The sequence below is a fragment of the Vicugna pacos genome, chromosome X, assembly GCF_048564905.1.
Source record: "Vicugna pacos chromosome X, VicPac4, whole genome shotgun sequence".
In the NCBI taxonomy this organism is placed as follows: Eukaryota; Metazoa; Chordata; class Mammalia; order Artiodactyla; family Camelidae; genus Vicugna; species Vicugna pacos.
Window position 1 is genome coordinate 67402301 of NC_133023.1, and position 19930 is coordinate 67422230.

A 19930-nucleotide genomic window follows, 5' to 3' on the forward strand; every position below is an offset into this window, starting at 1 on the left:
AACAGAAATGATAGTGTCCTGCCCCTCTAGGGAAAAACCAGGAAAAAATAGCTAAAAAGATCACTTTTGAGGTCAGACCATACATCATGCATTGATCTCAAAACTATCTCTGCAAAGAAACCAATATTTAATTGTATCAAACTGTGGAGCAATTTATTCCCCAGGGCATTGTTAAAAACAATGGCATAGTCAGCTAATAATTAGTTAAGCCTAAGTTCATTTATTTGGAAGATCTAATATTGTTAGGGTGACAATTCTTCTCAAATTGATCTACAGATTGAACAAGGTCCTTGTCAAAATTCCACCTTGCTTCTTTGCAGAAATTGACAACCTAATCCTAAAAGTTATATGCAAATGCAAAGGACTCAAAATATCCATAATACACTTGAAAAATAAGAACAAAGTTGGATAACTCACATTTCCAAATTTTAAAACATAGTACAAAGCTACAATAATAAAGAAAGTGTGGCAATGACATAAGGATAGTAAGGTAGATCATTGGAATAAAACTGAGAATCTAGAAATAAATTCTCACAGTAAATTGATTTTCAGTGAGGGTGCTAAGACAGTTCAGTAGAGAAAGAATATTCTTTTCAACAAATATTGCTTGGGCAGATAGATAGCCACATGTAAAGTAATAAATTTGGAGCCATACTTTATGCCATGCCATATATAAAAATTACTGAAAATGGATAAAAGATCTAAATGTAAGCATTAAAATAATAATGCCTTAGAAGAAACCATAGGATTAAATCTTCATGACTGTAAATTAGGCAACAGTTTCATATATATGACACCAAAAGCAAAATCAAACAAAGAAAAAATATATATAATATACTGGAAATAATCACATTTTTTTGTTTCAAAGAGCAGCATCAATTAAAGATGAATCAAAAGATGATCCACAGAACGGAATGTAGTATTAGCAAATCATAAGTGTAATAAAAATTGTATCTGGAATATAAGAAGAACTTACAACACATTAACAAAGAGACAATCTCATTAAAACTGGACAAAAGATCTAATGACTTTTCTCCAAAAAGATACACAAATGGCCAATAAGCACATGAAACGATTGTCACTATTATTAGCTATCAGGAAATTCCAAACAAATCCACAATAAGGTATCACTTCACCTTCATTAGGAAGGTTGTAATTAAAGAGATATTATAGCAAGTGTTGATGAAGACATGGTAAAATTGGAACTCTCAACCATTGCTGGTAGTAGTCCAAAATACTGCAGTCACTCCCCAAGAATATGTGCAAGCTCCTCAAAAAGTTAATTGTAGAATTACTGTATGACCAAGAAATTCCATTCCAAGGTATATACTAAAGGGAAATAAAAACGTATGCTCACCTAAAAAGCTGTACAATAATGCTCAAAGCAGCATTAGTTACAATAGGCAAGAAGTAGAAATGACTCAAATGTCCATCAACTTATGCATAGATTAATAAAAAATGATATAGCCATTGAATGAAATACTGTTCAGTCATAAAAACGAATGAAGTGCTGATACATGATGCAGCATAAATAAATCTTGAAACTATTATGCAAATGAAAAAAGCCAGTCGCAAAAGACAGTGTATGCTATTATTTGATTGATATGCAGTATCCAAAATAGGACTATTTTAGCAACAGGAGATGAAAAATAGACAGAAAATAGACTAGTGGTTGCCTAAAGCTTGGGATATGAGTGGAGTGTGGAGTAACTGCTACAGGAGACAAGGTATCTTTTGGGGATGTTGAAAATATTCTAGAAGTAATTGTGATGGTTGTGTGACTCTGAATATGTTTAAAAAATTGATTGAAATGAACAACACTTTTGGTAGGTGAATTATATGTCATGTGAATTATATGTCAGTTGAGCTATTAGCAGAAAACAAATAACTGATCTTTAATTTGAATTGAATAAGACTTAAATATACAGATAAAACATTTTCTGTTATTGACATATTTAACAGTATAAAGTTGGCTTAAAAATTGTACAGTATTATATATTAAAATTTATTTATTACATTAAGTTTCTCTCCCACTCTATATATGAGCCAATGTTAGCAACAGAAGTCTCAGTATTATCAAAACATTTATCAGTGTTACTTAGCTTAAAAGAGTTGCATTTACTATAAAGAAATCATATGTTTTTCTTGTTTTAAGTGATTACAAAACAAATAATATATACCAAGTGGCTAATGGTCATTATTTTTGCCAGCAAAGCTTTTCCTCCTTCTAGAAGGAAGTCTTGGATATAAGCTTATTTTGAAAATGGTACACAGTTCAATAGCATAGAATGTCACCTGTCAACATCAGGGAATGGTGACCAGGCTTAATGCACCATTTGCCTTCTGGGGAGACTCAAAGTGATTTGAGGTAAAGGCAAGAAATGGCAGTGTGGTAGGAATAAATTTGACCTATTCTACAATTCTTGGATACTTAAACATCACATGAGTTTGCAAAAGTATTCACTTATATGACTCAGTTCACTTTGTACTAAACTGCATTCTGTAAGATGCAAAGCAACTTCTAGAGTTACAAAGTACTTAATTTTCAAATTTTGGACACTGTGTATTAACACATGACAAATTTTCTAATTTATGCAAAAAACCTTAGAAATACATCAGGAGTAAATGCAAATATTCTTATTATTAGCCCATGCATAATGAAGTATATTATACACAACAGCCTTTGGAAATGACCTCTATATGATGTGAATCAAACTTAAATCAGCTGTATGCAAAGCTCCATTGTCAAAAAAGGGAAGGATACAGTATCATCCATACAACCATTTTATTGTATTTGTGACCACTTTGCACCTAGGCTTTTGCAGAGGGAGACTCATGTTTAGCTATTGATGTCTCTGTAATATGCTAATAATCCTAATATCCCCATCTGTCTACTGAAAGTAAACAAAGAAATAGAACGGAATCAATCACAACAAACAATAATTGCATAATAAGAATCCAATTATTTGGTTAAAATGAGAATAAAAGGATATTAAAGAAGATTGATGAGGTGTATAATTGAAGGAAAAACTGAAACTAGATAAAGCAGTCTTGTTGAAATGGAATTTAGATTAAAGGGCAAGAGGGAAAAAGAGAGGGAGATAATTAAACAATAATTATATAAGGAATTGCTTACTGAAACTAATTTGTCATTTGACATTTGGATTTTAGATTCTGATCTGCCAAAATGTGTTTATGACCTCTTAGGGCCATGATTTTGAAAGGAGAGTTTCCCTTTATGTGAAAGTTGATTGGTATCTATAAACTACATGGTGGTCACAATTTTACTTAGACTTCATACCTAACTTTGAGTATGCCTTTCCTTCCTTCTTTCATTTCTTCATTCCTTCTTTCCCTCTTTACTTCCTTTCTTCCTTCGACAAGTATTACCGATCAATCCTTATATGCCAGTCACTTTTTTAGACTTTAGGGAGACAGGAATAAACAAAACAGACAAAAGTCTGCGTCCTCATGTATCTCAGATTTTACAAGTATGCTATACCTAACACATCTTCTTCTAAACGATTCCACTTGGAAAAATAAATGTGTTCTGTCAGCCTTCTGTTTTTATTTGCTTTGTTGGTTTGTGCCCTTTGTCTAATTCAGTTCATCCGTTTGCCTTTTTCTTTTCTGATCTTCAGTCTTCCATATCATCAACCATCTTGGGGTTTGTTTCTTTCCTCCTCAATGAACACACTTGGATTAGTCATCTAAATAGCTTAACGATTGACTTTGCCCATTAATGATTCTTCATATAAACCTCCCCTACGAACAGATGTTGTGGTCTGTGAAGACAAGTCTGTGCTTCCAAATTTCCTGTCTGTTCTTAATACTTGGGTTCAAGTACCAGACATGGGACAAAGGAAAGAATCTTATAAAAATAAACAGATAAGAAAGAAATCCTCCACTGATAATCAATGTAGAATAGCAAATCATACATGATTAATTTAATATTATCTGGAAATTATATTGGACTAGTAAAATAATGTGATTCTGATGATCTCACTTTCAGTTTTATAATATTGTTAATGATATTCCATTTTTTGGTGATTAATCAATAGGCATTTATGGCAAGACTACTGTGTCTTCATTTCTGTTCAAGCATTATGAGAAACACCAAAGAGAAGACATGGTATCTGGTATACAGTCAACAAAAAATAAATATTTGTTAAATTATTTTGTAAAGTATATAACTTATTGCTAGATTGCACATTTGCCCTTTATTAACTTCTTATTCAACCCTATGTTGATACACTTATGCCAGTAGCCATGTATTGTAGATGAAATGCTTCCATGAGTAACTAAACTCCATTTCAGGAATTTATCCAGGTTTGCTTTTCTTCCATCCTCTAACAATCATTCCATGCATTAGCTATTAATTTACTTGTGTTCGCCCCTATGATAGTTAATTTTAAGTATCAACGTGGCTGGGTTACAGTGCCCAGATATTTGGTGAAACATTACTTTGGATGTTTCTGTGAAGGTAGTTTTTATATGAGATTAATATTTAAATGTGTGGACTGTGAGTAAAAAAGATTCTTTTCACATGGTAGGTGGGCCTCACCCAATCAGTTGAGGCATAATAACAGAACTAAGACTGGCCTTCCAGGAAGAAGAAATCCTCCAAGGAAACCTCTTTTGGACTGTAACTGTGTCTACAGGCTTACCCTGCAGGTTTTGGACTTGCTAGGCCTCTACAAGTGCGTGAGCCAATTCCTTAAAATAAATCTCTCTCACACACACACACACACACACACACACACATCTTGTTGATTCTGTTTCTATAGAGAACTATGACTAATACAGCACCTTAGCTCTCTTTTTATTTAGCCTCATTTGAGTTTGCTGCCACTCCAGATATATCACATTTGCCCTGATCCAGCAACATTGAAGGATACTACTTTTTAGTTATTACCTCTCAATTCCATAGGTCTTCAGGAACTGACTGATTCTTTTAACTTTTCCTTCTGGGTGAAAGTAGTCAAGTAATATTCTATAGGCTGTAATGAAATTTTGTATTCAGAGAAAGGACAGATAATTGTGGGCCACAATTTGTAAAAGCATCTTCTCTGTGAAATATGGATGTTGATGAGGGAGAAGATAGAGAATATTTCAAGTTGGAACAACAACGTAAGGGAAGACAAAGAGAGAATTTAAATACATGGACAGAGGTATGATGGACCTCAAGTGAGGCAAGATATCTGTCTCAAGGAAGAAAGTTTTCATGGGCATATTGAATTAAAACAACTTTAGACTTGTTATGATTAACAAGAAATAGCAATTCCTAATTAAAAGGTAGCATGAGTATACATAAAACCCATTTAAATCAATAAGAATAATGAATTGCAAATAATATTTCAATATTTTGTAGATGATTCTAAATAACATATCTCAAGTAGACTAGACATTTCCTTTATAGTGTCTTCTGTTATTTCTTCTGCTATAATCCATTAAACTATTTGTATTAATCTATATTGTACATTTTTTCTCTCAACTTGGTTAAATAGTTATTCCTAAATATCTTTTTTGTACATGATTATAATTTAGTTATAATTATGAAACTTATAAAAATGGAATTACAAAATTTTATTATTTGGAAGAAAGTTAAATGATTACAAAGCATTTTTCCCCAGCAATATCCAATGGATCCATCAATACATTGTTTAAATAACCACATTCAAATGCATAAAAGTAATGTATTTGAAATCTGTTCATACATGTTGACACTCCCTCAAACTACACACATAATCCAGACCCTAAATATTAAATGGTTTACCTACTGTATTTTTAATTGAAGTATAGTTGATTTACAAAGTTGTGTTAGTTTCTGGTGTACAGCATAGTGATTCAGTTATACATATATATATATATATGTTTTCATATTATTTTTCATAATAGATTATTACAAGTTATTGAATACAGTTTCTTGTGCTTTATATTAACATCTTGTTGTTTATCTATTTTGTATATAGTAGTTTGTATCTGCTAATCCCAAACTCCTAGTTTATCCCTCCTCTTCCCTTTCCCCTTTGGTAACCATAAATTTGTTTCCTACATCTGTGAGTCTGTTTCTGTTTTGTAAATGAGTTCATATGTGTCATTTTTTTTAGATTCCACATGTAAGTGATGTCATATGATATTTGTCTTTCCCTGCCTGACTTACTTCACTTAGTATGATAATCTCTAGGACCATCCACGTTGCTGCAAATGGCATTATTTCATTCTTTTTTTATGGCTGAGTAGTACCCTAAATATCTTATTGTTAAATACTTTTGTCTGAAAAGAAAATCCCCATGCCTTATAAGCTATTTCCTAAAAGCACATGTATATAATCTGGAATATTTTATTTTGAGTTTAGGGGAAACTGATCACTGACTATTAAGAAGGGGGAACAAATCCTAAATACTAGGAACAGTGAAACCAAAGTCATGGGGAGTTGCTTCTGTGATTTTTCTACATTTAGTAATTTCTATGGTGAAAGCATAAATACATTGGTCTCACTGCTGAGGGAATGTGATGATCTAAATTAGCTTTTAATATTGGATTCTTAATTATTTATTTATCTCAAGGGTTTTGCATTATATTTGCAGTTTCAGATCATAGATTGAAAATATTTAAACTTTGGATTGAAAACATTGTGATTATTTTGTTTATCATAGGAATATAGTGCATGCAAGGACCTTCTCCCACCCACTGGTGGGCCAACGTCATCCCTGAGCCCTGAGCCCAATCAGGCAAAGGAAACAGACATCCCAATCCAAGAATCACTGTGTCCCAAATAGACAGTTGTGTGGGACCTGGCTCCATCTACCAGTGGACTGGCACCAGCCCTTTGCCCCTATATGCCATACAGCCAACTGTGTGAGAAGCCTAACTTGCCCTCCAGGGTACAGGCAGCAGTTTTGTGCCACTTAGGCTTGGTGGCCAACTGCATGGGAAACCTTTCCCACACTCCAGTAGGCCCACAGCCACTGCACAAGACATGGCCTCACAGACAACTGGATCAGGGGTCCAGCCTTACCCCAAAGCACTTCCACAGTAGTCATCTCTGTCACAAAGAAAAGACACATGCAACCCACACAGGGGGCATCCCTAGACCATATACCTCTGTTGACCAGAGGGGAAATTGCTACTGGACTCCATAGGACATCTTTTACTTAAGGTCACTTCTCCAAGATCAAGAAATGTAGTTGTCCTACTTAATATATAGAAATAAATACAGAGATTTGGACAAAATGAGGAGACAGAAGAATATATTCCAAGTGAAAGAGCAAGACAAAAACCTCAGAAAAAGAATTAAAAGAAATAGAGATAGCAATCTACCTGATAAAGGGTTCAAGACAATGATTATACTTGAACTCAGGAGAACATACAATGAACTCAGGAGAATGGATGAATACAGTCAGAATTTCAACAAAAATTTAGAAAATATATAAAGAACTAAACAGAGCTGAAAAATAAAATATGCTAAAAGGAATCAAGAGTAGATTAGATGGATCAGAAGATGGACCAGAAAGGAAGACAGACTAGTGGAAATCATTCAAGCTGAACAGAAAGAAAAAAAAAAAGAAGTTAAAAAAATGAAGATAATTGGAGAGACCTCTGGGACATCAAGTGTATTAACATTCATATTATAGGGGCTGCAGAAGGAGAGAAAAGGGCAGAAAACCTTTATGAAGAAATACTAGCTGAAAACTTTAACCAGGGAAAGGAAACAGACATCCCAGCAGAAGAAGCACTGAGTCCCAAACAAGATAAACCCCAAAAGGTCCACATCAATACACAGTACAATTAAAATGGCAAAAATTAAAGAAAAAGACATAATCTTTTTTTAAATTGATGTATAATCAGTGTACAATGTTGTATCAATTTCTGGTGACCAGCATAAAGTTTCAGTCATATATATACATACATATATTCACTTTCATATTCTAAAGAGAGAATCTTAAAAGCAGCAAGAGAAAAGCAACTAGTTACAAACAGAAAGAAAAACTCTCAGCAAGACTTGATTTTCTTAAGATAAGACTAATAGCTGACTTTTCAGAACAAACTTTTCAAATCAGAAGGTAGGGCAATATATATTCAAAGTGATAAAAGAAAAAAATGCACAACCATGAATACCTAGCAAGTTTCTCATTCAGATTTGAAGGAGAGAGAGTTTTACAGATAAGCAAAAACTAAAAGAGCTCAGCACCACTAAACCAGTTTTACCAGGAAAGGTTTAAGGGCTATTTCTAAGAAAAGAAGGCTACAATTAGAAATATGAAATTTATAAGAGGAAAATCTCACCAGTAAAAACAAACGTACAGTATGGGATCAACTTACTTACTTATAAGTGGTTTATAAGAGCTAACACTTACAAAGCTGTAGACAAAAGTCAAAATTGATAACTCATCTATATCCACAATAAGTAAAGTGACACACAAAACAAAAAGATATAAAATATGACTAAAAACATTAAATATGAGAGAAGAAAGCAAAAATATAGAGTTGTTAGAATGCATTTGAACTTAAGAGATCATCAACTTAAAATAATTATATATATATATATATATATATATCCTCACATATATATACACACACACACATAAACACCATGGTAACCACAAACCAAAAATCTGTACTAGATACAAACCACATAAAAAGAGAAAAAAATTCAAATGTAATGTAAAAGATAACTCATGTAATCACAAGGGAAGAGATCAAAAGAAGAAAGAAATAAAAAAGAAGTACAAGAAAATAAGAAAACAATTAACAAAACGGCAATAAATACATGCCTATCAATAATTACTTTAAATGTAAATGGAATAAATGCTCCAATTGAAAAACACAGAGTGGCTGAATGGATTCAAAAACAAGACCCATATATATATGCTTCCCAGAAGAGGCTCACTTCAGATCTAAACACACACAGAAACTGAAAGAAAGGGGATGGATAAAGGTATCCCATGAAAATGGAAACAAAAAAAAGGTAAGGTAGAATACTTAGAGAAAATAGTTTTAAAGCAAGACTGTAACAAAAGACAAAGAAGGACACTACATATTGATAAAGGGATCAATCTGACAAGAAGATACAAGAATTGTAAAAATATATGCATTCAACATAGGGGCACCTAAATACATAGAGGAACACCTCACTTGCATCGATGGACAGATCATCCAGATAGAAAGTCAGTAAGGAAACACTGGTCTTAAAAGATACATTAGACTAGATGGAATTATATATGTATATATAAAACTAATATATATTATATATAATTATATATAATACATATTATATATAATATAATATGTAAAACACTTCATCAAAACAGCAGAATACACATTCTTGTCAATTGCACATGGAACATTCTCCAGAATAGATCTCATGCTAAGCCACAAAGCAAGTCTTAATAAATTTAAGAAAACTGAAAATATACTAAACATTTTTTCCCAACCCTAATGTTATGAGACTAGAAATCAATTATAAGTAAAACACTGCAAAGAATACAAACATGTGAAGGCTAAACAATATACTGCTAAACAAGAAATGTCTCACTAAAGAAACCAAAGAGGAAATTGAGAAAGTACCTAGAGAAAAAACAAAATAGAAAGACGGTAATCCCAGACCTATAAGATACAGCAAAAGAAATTATGAAGAGTATAATGAATCAGGCTTACTTTAGAAGACAAGAAAACTCTCAAATAAACAATTTAACTTTATACCTAAAGTAACTAGACAAAGAGGTATAAACAAAACCCAAAGAAAGGAGAAGGAAAGAAATAATAAAAATCAGAGCAGAAATAAATGAAATAAAGATGAAGAAACAATAGAAAATATCAGTGAAACAAAGAATTATTTCTTAGAAAAGATAACAAAATTGATACTTTTAGCCAGACTCATCAAGAAAAAAGAGTGGGCCCAAATAAATAAAATCAGAAATGACAGAGGAGAATTCACAACAGATACTACAGAAATACAAAGGATCATAAGAGATTACTACAAAAAATTATATGCCAATAAAATGAACAACCTGGAAGAAATGAATACATTTCTAGAAATGTATTATCTTCCAAGACTGAGACAGGAAGAAATAGAAAATAGACCAATCGCCAGTAATGAAACTGTATCGGTAATTTAAAAAACTTTCAACAAACATAAGTCCAGGATCAGAATGCTTCACAGGTGAATTCTATCAAACATTCAAAGAAAAATTTAATACTTATCTTTCTCAAAAGCTTCCAAAACAATTGAATATAGAATGTTTCCTAGCTCATTTTTGGAAGTCAATAGCACTCTGATACGAAAATCAAAGACAATACAACAACAAAATTAAAGGGCAATATCAATAATGAACATAAATGCAAAAATTCTCAACAAAATTTTAGCATATCAAATTCAGCACTACATTAAAAGGATCATACACCATGTTCAAATGGGATTTATTCCAAGTATGGAAGCATGCTTTACTATTTGCAAATCAATCAACATGATACACCATATTAACAAACTGGAGAAAAAAAATCATCTCATTAGATGCAGGAAAATCTTTTGAGAAAATTCAACATATATTTATGATAAGAACTCTTAACAAAGTAGGTATAAACAAAAGATATCTCAGCATAGCAAAGGCCATATATGACGAAACCACAGCCAACATCACACTTAATGGCAAAAAGCTGAAATTATTTCTCCAAAATCAGGAATACAATGATGCCCATGCACACTACTTTATTCAACATAATATTGGAAGTCTTAGCTACAGCAATCAGACAAGAAAAAGAAATAAAATGAACCCAAATTGGAAAGAAGAAATATAATAATCATTGTTTGCAGATGGCATGATACTATATATAGAAAATCCTAAAGATACTACCAAAAAACTATTACAGCTAATACATGAATTTGGTAAAGTTTCAGGATACAAAATTAATATACAGAAATATGTTGTGTTTCTATACAGTGAAAATAAACTATCAGAAATAGACATTAAAAAATCCCATTTAGAATTAGATCAAAAAGAATAAAGTACCTAGGAATAAATCTAACCAAAGAAGTAAAATACTTGTATTTGGAAAACTATGAGACTTTGATGAAAGAAACTGACAATGATACAAATGGAAAGATATACAGTGTTTATAGATTAGAAGAATTAATATTGTTAAAATGTCCATACTCCCCAAGGCAACCTACTGATTCAGTGCAATCCTTATATAAATACTAATGGCATTTTTCACAGAGGTAGAACAAATAATTCTAATATTTGCATGCAAACACAAAAAAAACCCTGAATAGCCAAAACTATCTTGAGAAAGAACAAAGCTGGAAGTATAATGCTCCCTGATTTCAAACCACAGTACAAGCTACAGTAATCAGAATGGCACTGGGGCGAAAAATAGACACATAGATCAATGGAACAGAATAGAGTGCCCAGAAATAAACCCACACTCATAAGGTCAATTAATCTATGATAAAGAAGGCAATAATATACACTGGGGAAAAGACTGCCTCTTCAATAAATGGTTTAGGGAAAATAGACAGCTACATGCAACAGAATCAAACTGGACTACTTTCTCACACATATACAAAAATAAATACAAAATGAATTGAAGACTTCAATGTATGGCCTGAAATCATAAAAATTCTAGAAGAAAACATAGGCAGCATACTCTTTGGTATCTGTCTTAGCAATATTTTTTTAAATCTATTGCCTCAGGCAAGGGAAACAAAAGTAACTATGAACAAATGGGATTATATCAAACTAGAAAGCTTTTGCACAGCGAAGGAAACAATCAACAAAACAAAAAGCCAGTGTACTGCATAGGAGAAAATATTTGTAAACAATATGTGCAATAGGGGGTTTATATTCAAAATGCAAAAATAACTCATTCAACTCAACATCAAAAAAAAACCCAAAACTCAGTTAACAAATTGACAGAGGACCTAAAAAGACATTTTCTCAAAGGCCAACAGACACATAAAAAGACGATCAGAGTAATTATCAGGGAAATGCAAATCACAACCACAATATGGTACCACTTTCTACCTGTCTTAATGGTGATCATCAAAAATACAGCAAATAACAAGTGTTAGTGAGGATGTGGAGAAAAAGGAACACTTGTGCACTGCTGGTGGGATTATAAAGTGGTGTAGCCACTGTGGAAAACAGTGTACAGATTTCTCAAAAAATTAAAAATAGAATTGCCATATGATACAACAATTTCATTTCTGGGTATTTACCTAAAGAAAACAAGAACACTAATTTGAAAAGATATGTGCACACCAGTGTCCATTGCATCATTATTTACAATAGCCAAGATATGGAAGCAACTTAAGTGTCTATTGATAGATGAATGGATAAAGAAGATGTAATAAATATATATATATGTACACATATGCATATATATCACATATATAGTATAATATTAGTCAGACATTAAAAAATAAAATCTTACTATTTGCAACAACATGGATGGATCTAGAGAGTATTATGCTAAGTGAAATATGTCAGAGAAAGACAACTACCATATAATTCCACTTATATGTGGAATCTAAAAACAAAACAAACAAATCAAAATGAAAACAGACTCATAGACACAGAAAACAGATAGTTGCCAGAGGGGAGGAAGTTTGAGGGGTGAAATAGGTGAAGTGGATTAAAAGGTACAACTGAGATGCGTAGATATGGCTAGGGACAAGGATGATTAACGACTGTATATAACTTTTTAGGTGGAAATCCAAATATTGGTAACTGTTCTATAAAAATAAAAATACTGTTTAAAATACAAATAAGTACTGGGATGTAATCTGCCACATGCTGATTATACTTAGCATTGCTGTATTGTATATTTGAAAGTTGCTAAGATAGTAGATCCTAAAAGTTCTCATCACAAGGAATTTTTTCTTTTAAAAAAATGCATATGAGATGTTGGATGTTAACTAAACTTAATTGTGGTAATCATTTCACAATATATGTAAGTCATGTCATTATGCTGTACCCCTTAGACTTATAGAGTGCTTTATGTTAATTACATCTCAGGGAACTGAAAGAAAAAAGAAGTAAAAACACTAGTACTTAAGAACATATATACAAAAGTATAGGCAACATTATAAAAAGTGCCAAAAACTTTAAATAAGTGAAATGGCCATTCAAAAGGGGAATGATTTTAAATATGATAGATGCACACGATAGGATATGATATTATTAAAAAATACACAATTGATCTATACCAGATGTATCAGTTAGAGCTCTCCAGTGAAACAGAACCAATAGGACATTGTATATAATATTTGTATACACATACAAAGGAGAAAATAAGGTTCAGAAGTGTAAAGTGATTTGCCTGAGGCACCCCACTAACCAGAGTTGGGATGTCAATCCTGTCCAAATGACCCAAAACCAGGACTTCTTGCACTGCACCACCCACTATCATCTCCATTCTTAGTCATTTCTGTATTGGAGCTGAAACAAGAAAGCTACTACTTGTCCATAGATGGACAACAAGACAATTTGTATTGTTGTACAGCACAGGGAACTATAGGGCACTATATTCAATACCTCGTAATAGCTTATAATGAAAAAGAATTTGAAAAGGAACATATATATGTAACACTGAACCACTATGTTGTACACCAGAAACTAACACAGCATTGTAAATCGACTATACTTCATTAAAAAAAAAGAAAGAAGCTGGGCATAGACTTATCTGACCTCAGCTGGGAATGTGTACATTGGGCGACTCAACTTTTTCATTGCACTGCACGTATTGAGCCTTGGGTCACAAATGGAATTTTGTTAGTAGGCAGGTTCACAAATATACAAATATAGAATCCAGAAATAATAATAACTAACTCTGTGTGCAAACAGATTTTTAAAAATTATTATTTTTTTTTATTTTGGAGGGTAATTAGTTTTGTTTGTTTGTTTGTTTATTTGATGGAGGTACTGGGGATTGAACCCAGGACCTCATACATGTTAACCATGCTCTCTACCACTGAGCTATACCCTCCTCCAGAACAGATATATATGAATGATTTGGCTGACTTGATTATGGAGACTGGCAAGTGGGAAATCCTTAGAGCAGGTTGACAGGCTGGAAAGTCAAGCAGGAATTTATACTGCAGCTTGAGTCAGAACTTTTTCCTGGGAAATATCAGTTTTTGCTATTAAGACCTTCAACTAGATAAGACTCAGTCACATTAAGGATAATCCCTTTATTTACAGTCAACTGGTTGTATATGTTAAATGTATCTACAAAATACCTTCACAGCAACACATAGATTAGTGTTTTGAGTAAATAACTGGACAAGATGACACACAAAATCACCAATATCAGGTGGCTTGAATTTACTCATTGGAAATAATGTTGGGAGAGAAAAAAAATCCCCAGTAGTGTGTATAGAGAAATCTCATTTTTATGAAACACAAATCCAAAATTATATATATGTACATACACAAAAATGTGTGTCTACATGTGTGCAATATTCAGTGAATAGTAAAATGAGCAAGGAGAAATATGACAGGACATGGGAATTAACCAGGGGAATAAGTAATGAGGGGGTGGAGATACAGTGAGGAACAATCTACCAGGCCACCAAAAATGAATAGAGAGAGAGACACAGAAAAAAGAGAGAAAAAAGAAGAAGAAAAAGAAAAGGAGGGGGAAGAAGAAGAGAAAGAAGTCAGAGAGGGAGGAGAAAGCATGGCACTAAAAACACACTAATGTTGGCTTAAGTAAATGTATGTAAAATTTTACAGATACAGATATATTTTGAAGCATGATAATTAGAGAAAACATAGTTTACACACTCATATGGAAGTAGTAAAAGTCATAAAAAGTTATGACAATTTTGTAATGAAGAAAAGAGGGGAAAGACACTCTTTGTAACTTTAAAACATATTACAAAGCCATGGTCACTGAAATTGTGTGTTACTAGCATAGGGACAGATAAATATGCCAATAGAACAAAAAAAGACAGTACTAAATCACATACATTCACATACACATACACACATAAAAATCAGAAATTCAGAATATAACATATAAGGAGTGAGCTGTTTCAGAAATAGAAAAATTAGCTATGTAAAGAAAAATGAAAATGGAAAATTTGCTCTGGCTATAAACATTTTTAAAAGTTCAAATTGATTAAGACTTAAATGCGAAAGAGAACAGTGTAAAACTAATTTTCTAAATGTTAGAGAAGAAGCTTGTGAACTTTGGATAGGGGATAAATTTTTAATCACAAGTCTCAAAAGCAAAAATTATAAAAGGCAAAAATTAATGAATATGACTACATTAATATTGAAAATGTTTTGCTTAATCAGCATATTTTGGTGGCTAGTAATACACTGGGAGATAATACTTGCAATGTTTATGACAAAGATGATTAATATATCTAGCATACATAAGGAACTCCTGCAAATCAAGACAAAATACAGGAAACAGTAGGAAACTGAGCAAGAGATAACGCTATTTTCAGAAAATGATAACCAAATGGTTAATAGGTGTATGCAGACCTGCTCTGCCTCACTAGATATCAAGGAAATGCAAATAAAAAGAAAAGATGAAATAGTCATCCCTGTTCTGTATCTGTAGGGGATTGGTTCCAGGACACCTATGAGAATATCAAAATCTGAAGATGCTCAGATCTATTATATAAAATGGTGTTGTATTTGCATATAACCTACACATATCCTCCCTTGTACTTTAAATCATTTTTAGATATTTATAATACCTAATACAATGCAATGCTATGAAAATAGTTGCTGGTATGCAGCAAATTCAAGTTCTGCTTTTCAGAACTTTCTGGAGTTTTTCATTATTTGTTTTTCTTTTCTTTTCTTTTCTTTTCTTTTTAATCTCCAGTTGATTCAGTCCACAATTGCAAAACCCACAGATAAGGAAGGTCTCACTGTATTTTTTTATACTCATCATATGTGCAAAAATGATAGCCAAATAATACAAATAGTGATAATAATTTGCAAACCTTTGTTCACTATTGGTAGAAGCATAAACATGTGTGGCCAGCTTTTTGTCAGCAATCTAGCTGCATTTAGTGAGATCAGCTTTGGGTACATCCTACAACCCAGAAATCCCTCCCTTTAGTTTATAATCAAAGGAAACACTCACCCAGTGTGTTCCCAAAGTGTTCACTACAGATTTGTTTGTGGTAGCAAAACATTGGAGGTAGCACAGGTGACTTCTATAGGGAAAAGCTTAGGTAAGAAATACTGATAAGCATATATAAATAATTGCATAAACAGTACAGTGAAAGATGTGTCAGGATTGTATTAAATCTAACTACAGTGGCTTACTCAATGGCAGTGATTGCAGTTGGAGGTAAGAAGTCTCCAGATGATTCAATTGCTCTTTCTAGCCTCCTGCTCCACCACCATAGGAATGTGGCTTTGCATCTTCATAATTACAAGATAGCTGCTTATTTTCAGGCATTACATATGCACTCCAGGAAATAAGAGGAGGAGAGAAGTAGCAGGCAAGGGGCAAGCTAATTGAATTACTTCCTTTCAAGCTGGAAAACAGCATTTTTCCTGTAATCTACTCCCAGTAGAAGGCACTTACATTTCTTTGGCCAAAAGTGAGTAATATAGACACTGCTAGACACAAGGGAGTGTAATGAGGTGAATATTTTAACTGGATGCACTTCCACCTAGAACAAAAGGGAAATTTATTAGTTTTTTCCCATTATATATATATATTTAATGAAGTATGGTCAGTTTATAATGTTGTGTCAATTTCTGGTGTACAGTATAATGCTTCAGTCATACATGAACATCAAATAGTTGTTTTTATATTCTTTTTCACCAAAAGTTACTGCAAGATATTGAATATAGTTCCCTGTGCTATACAGAAGAAATTTGTTGTTTATCTATTTTATATATATTAGTTAGGGGAAATTTATTAGTAATCATGAAAAGGAGAAAAAATATTGAGTAGGAAGTTTGTAGTGTCTATCACACATGACTGAACATTAAATACAATGCAGTGGTGAGGAAATTGAAATGGGTTGAAAGATAAAATGTGGGGAAACTAAGAGTAAATATGGAAATAGAAAGAGACCATGTACAGATAGATGGTGACAGTGTAGGTTAAACTGAGGGTACATACCAGCATATTTCTGGTCAACTGAGGCCAAAGAAACAACAAAGCAATAACACTACAAAATAATGAAAACAACAACAAATAAAACAAAGGCAAGATCGCCATAGGACTTTATCCTAACATCACTTAGGATTCATTGGAAGTTACTCATCTTCATCACTGACAAATACACTGTTATGTAAATATGGTAGAAAGTACAGTTGATATTTGATAATTATCCAAGACCAATATAGACTTACCAGTGTAAGAACTCAGAAAAATAGTCATGTCTCTTTCTCATTAAAATATTTTCTTCAGATTTTAAAAGACTTATATTGGAAGAACATACCATCTAGGAATTTCATAGCTAGAGAGGGGAAGTCAATGTTCAGCTTCAAACCTTCAAAAGGACAGGCTGACTTACTTGGTAGGAGCTAATACAGCTGGTGACGTTAAGTTGAAGCCAATGCTCATTTACCATTCTGAAAATCCTAGGCCCCTTAAGAATTATGCTAAATTGACTCTGCCTGTGCTCTCTAAATGGAACAACAAATCCTGAATGACAGCACACCTGTTTACAACATAGTTTGCTAAATATTTTAAGCTCACGGTTGAGACCCATTGTTCAGAAAAAAGGATTCCTTTCAAAATATTACTGCCCATTGACATTACACCTGGTCACTCAAGAACTCTGATGGAGATGGACAATGAGATTAATGTTTCCATGCCTACTAACACAACATTCATTCTGCAGCCCAAGGATCAAAGAGTACTTTTGACTTTCAAGTCTTATTATTTAATATATTTTGTAAGGCTGTAGCTACTATAGATGGTGATTCCTCTGACGGATCTGGGCAAAGTAATTGAAAATCTTCTGGAAATGATTCATCATTCTAGATGCAAAAATACATTATGTTAAGAATACACTGTATTTAATTTTTTTGACATTGAAAGTTGGTCTGAATAATGGCAAAATATGTATGTTTGTATAAAAATCTCACAAAAGATGAGAATTTTAAAGCTATTTTTAATTTGAAAATTTTGCCAAAAACTCTTCAGAATTATATGCTTTAATACGATTTGTAAATTATCGCAACTTCTGATAAAGAAATATTTAACAACTTTAATTAATGCTTTTTTTGGTTAGATGAATCCAAATGTAATTTGAAATAGCTCAATGAACTGTAAAGATGGAGAGTAGGTGTATGGAAGGGGATTTTGACAAAGTGATTATCTGAAACTAATTTGAAATAATTTATCATGCAGAAATTAGGCTTACATTGGAAAATGTTAGCATTTTTATGTCAAAACAGTAACTCACATTTGTACTTAGATATTGAATAACATGAATAATAGGCTGCATTGCCTTAAGATTGTCTACCTCACTATGCAGTCAAAGATTGGCCTAAGATCAAGATAATTTAGGTAAATACATCATGTATAGTATCCGAGAAAGTCATTGAAACAGAAAATGGAAATGTATTTTAGATTGGAACATTGTTTGCTAATAACAGAATAAAGTTGATAATTCTTAGCTTGCCATATGAGGTCTTTAATTCAAGATGCTTTTACCTGAATTCTTACTACATCCCACTGTATCAATCAAGTAATATTAAGGCGCTAATTTAAAACACATCCATAAGATTTTATCTTATGTTTTGCATTGAAAATATTTAAATAAGAAACATAATTATGAGTATGGTTATACATAGAGAGTGTTTGCTTACAGTGTATTATGGTTTAAACAAAATCTATAGTTGTAGCTGGAGAGAGGGATTTTTCTGACCCAATTAGTTTGGCTATACAATTGTTCTTTGAAGTTTGGTTTTTCCTTCAAAATTTACCATGCTAGTCTTTCCTGGGGATTTTTCACAACTTCCCAGTATCTATATTGGAAAAACATCAGATAATAGTAGGGAAATTAGTTTAGAAGTAAAAAGTCCAACTATTTAAGCCTAATTTATTAATTATTTATTATGTAACTTAGGGAATTAAATGTGCTAAGCTTCTATTTCTCTAACAGTAATAAATATATTTTTTAAATTACGTACTGAATGTTCAGTGAATTAATCTGTGGAAACTGACTTATTTGTAAAAAATGTATTATTATTAATTCAAGCTGTTTCTTTGAAAGTCATTAGTCAGAAATGTTTAGGATATGTAAGATAACAGTTAAGTTTTCTGTGTAAACAGAAAATTAGAAGTAACTCATTTTAACTTTTGTTGTTAAAAAGTTTTTAAAGTGTATCAGCCCACTCTGTGGTCCCAGTAAATATGGTTCAGTGAACATATTGGCATCTATCTTTGCTGAATTGGGATCTTACAGACACTTGGCATCTTCATTCAACAAATATAAGTGATGTATCTGCAATGGAATAATATTCACCCATAAAAAAGAAGGAAATTCTGCCATTTTTCTGACAGCATGGGTAGACCTTGAGGGCATTATGCTAAGTTTAATAAGTCAGACAGAGGAAGAAAAATACCATATGATTTCCCTTAAATGTGTAATCTGAAAAAACAAGTAAACAAGTAAACAAACTCAAAAAGAGATCACACTTGTTTGTTTGCCAGAGGCAGTAGTGGGAAGTAGGGGTGGGTTAGGTAAAAGTGCTCACAAGGTACATGCTCCCAGTTATAAGATAAATAAGAACTGAGGATGTAATGTACAACTTAATGACAGTAGTTAACAATGTCGTATGGTATATTTGAAAGTTGCTAAGAGAGTAAATCCTAAAATTCTCATCACAAGGAAAGTAACTATATGAGATAATAGATATTAACTAAATTTATTGTGGTAATAATTTCACAACACATATGTATGTCAAGTCATTATGCTGTACACCTTAAA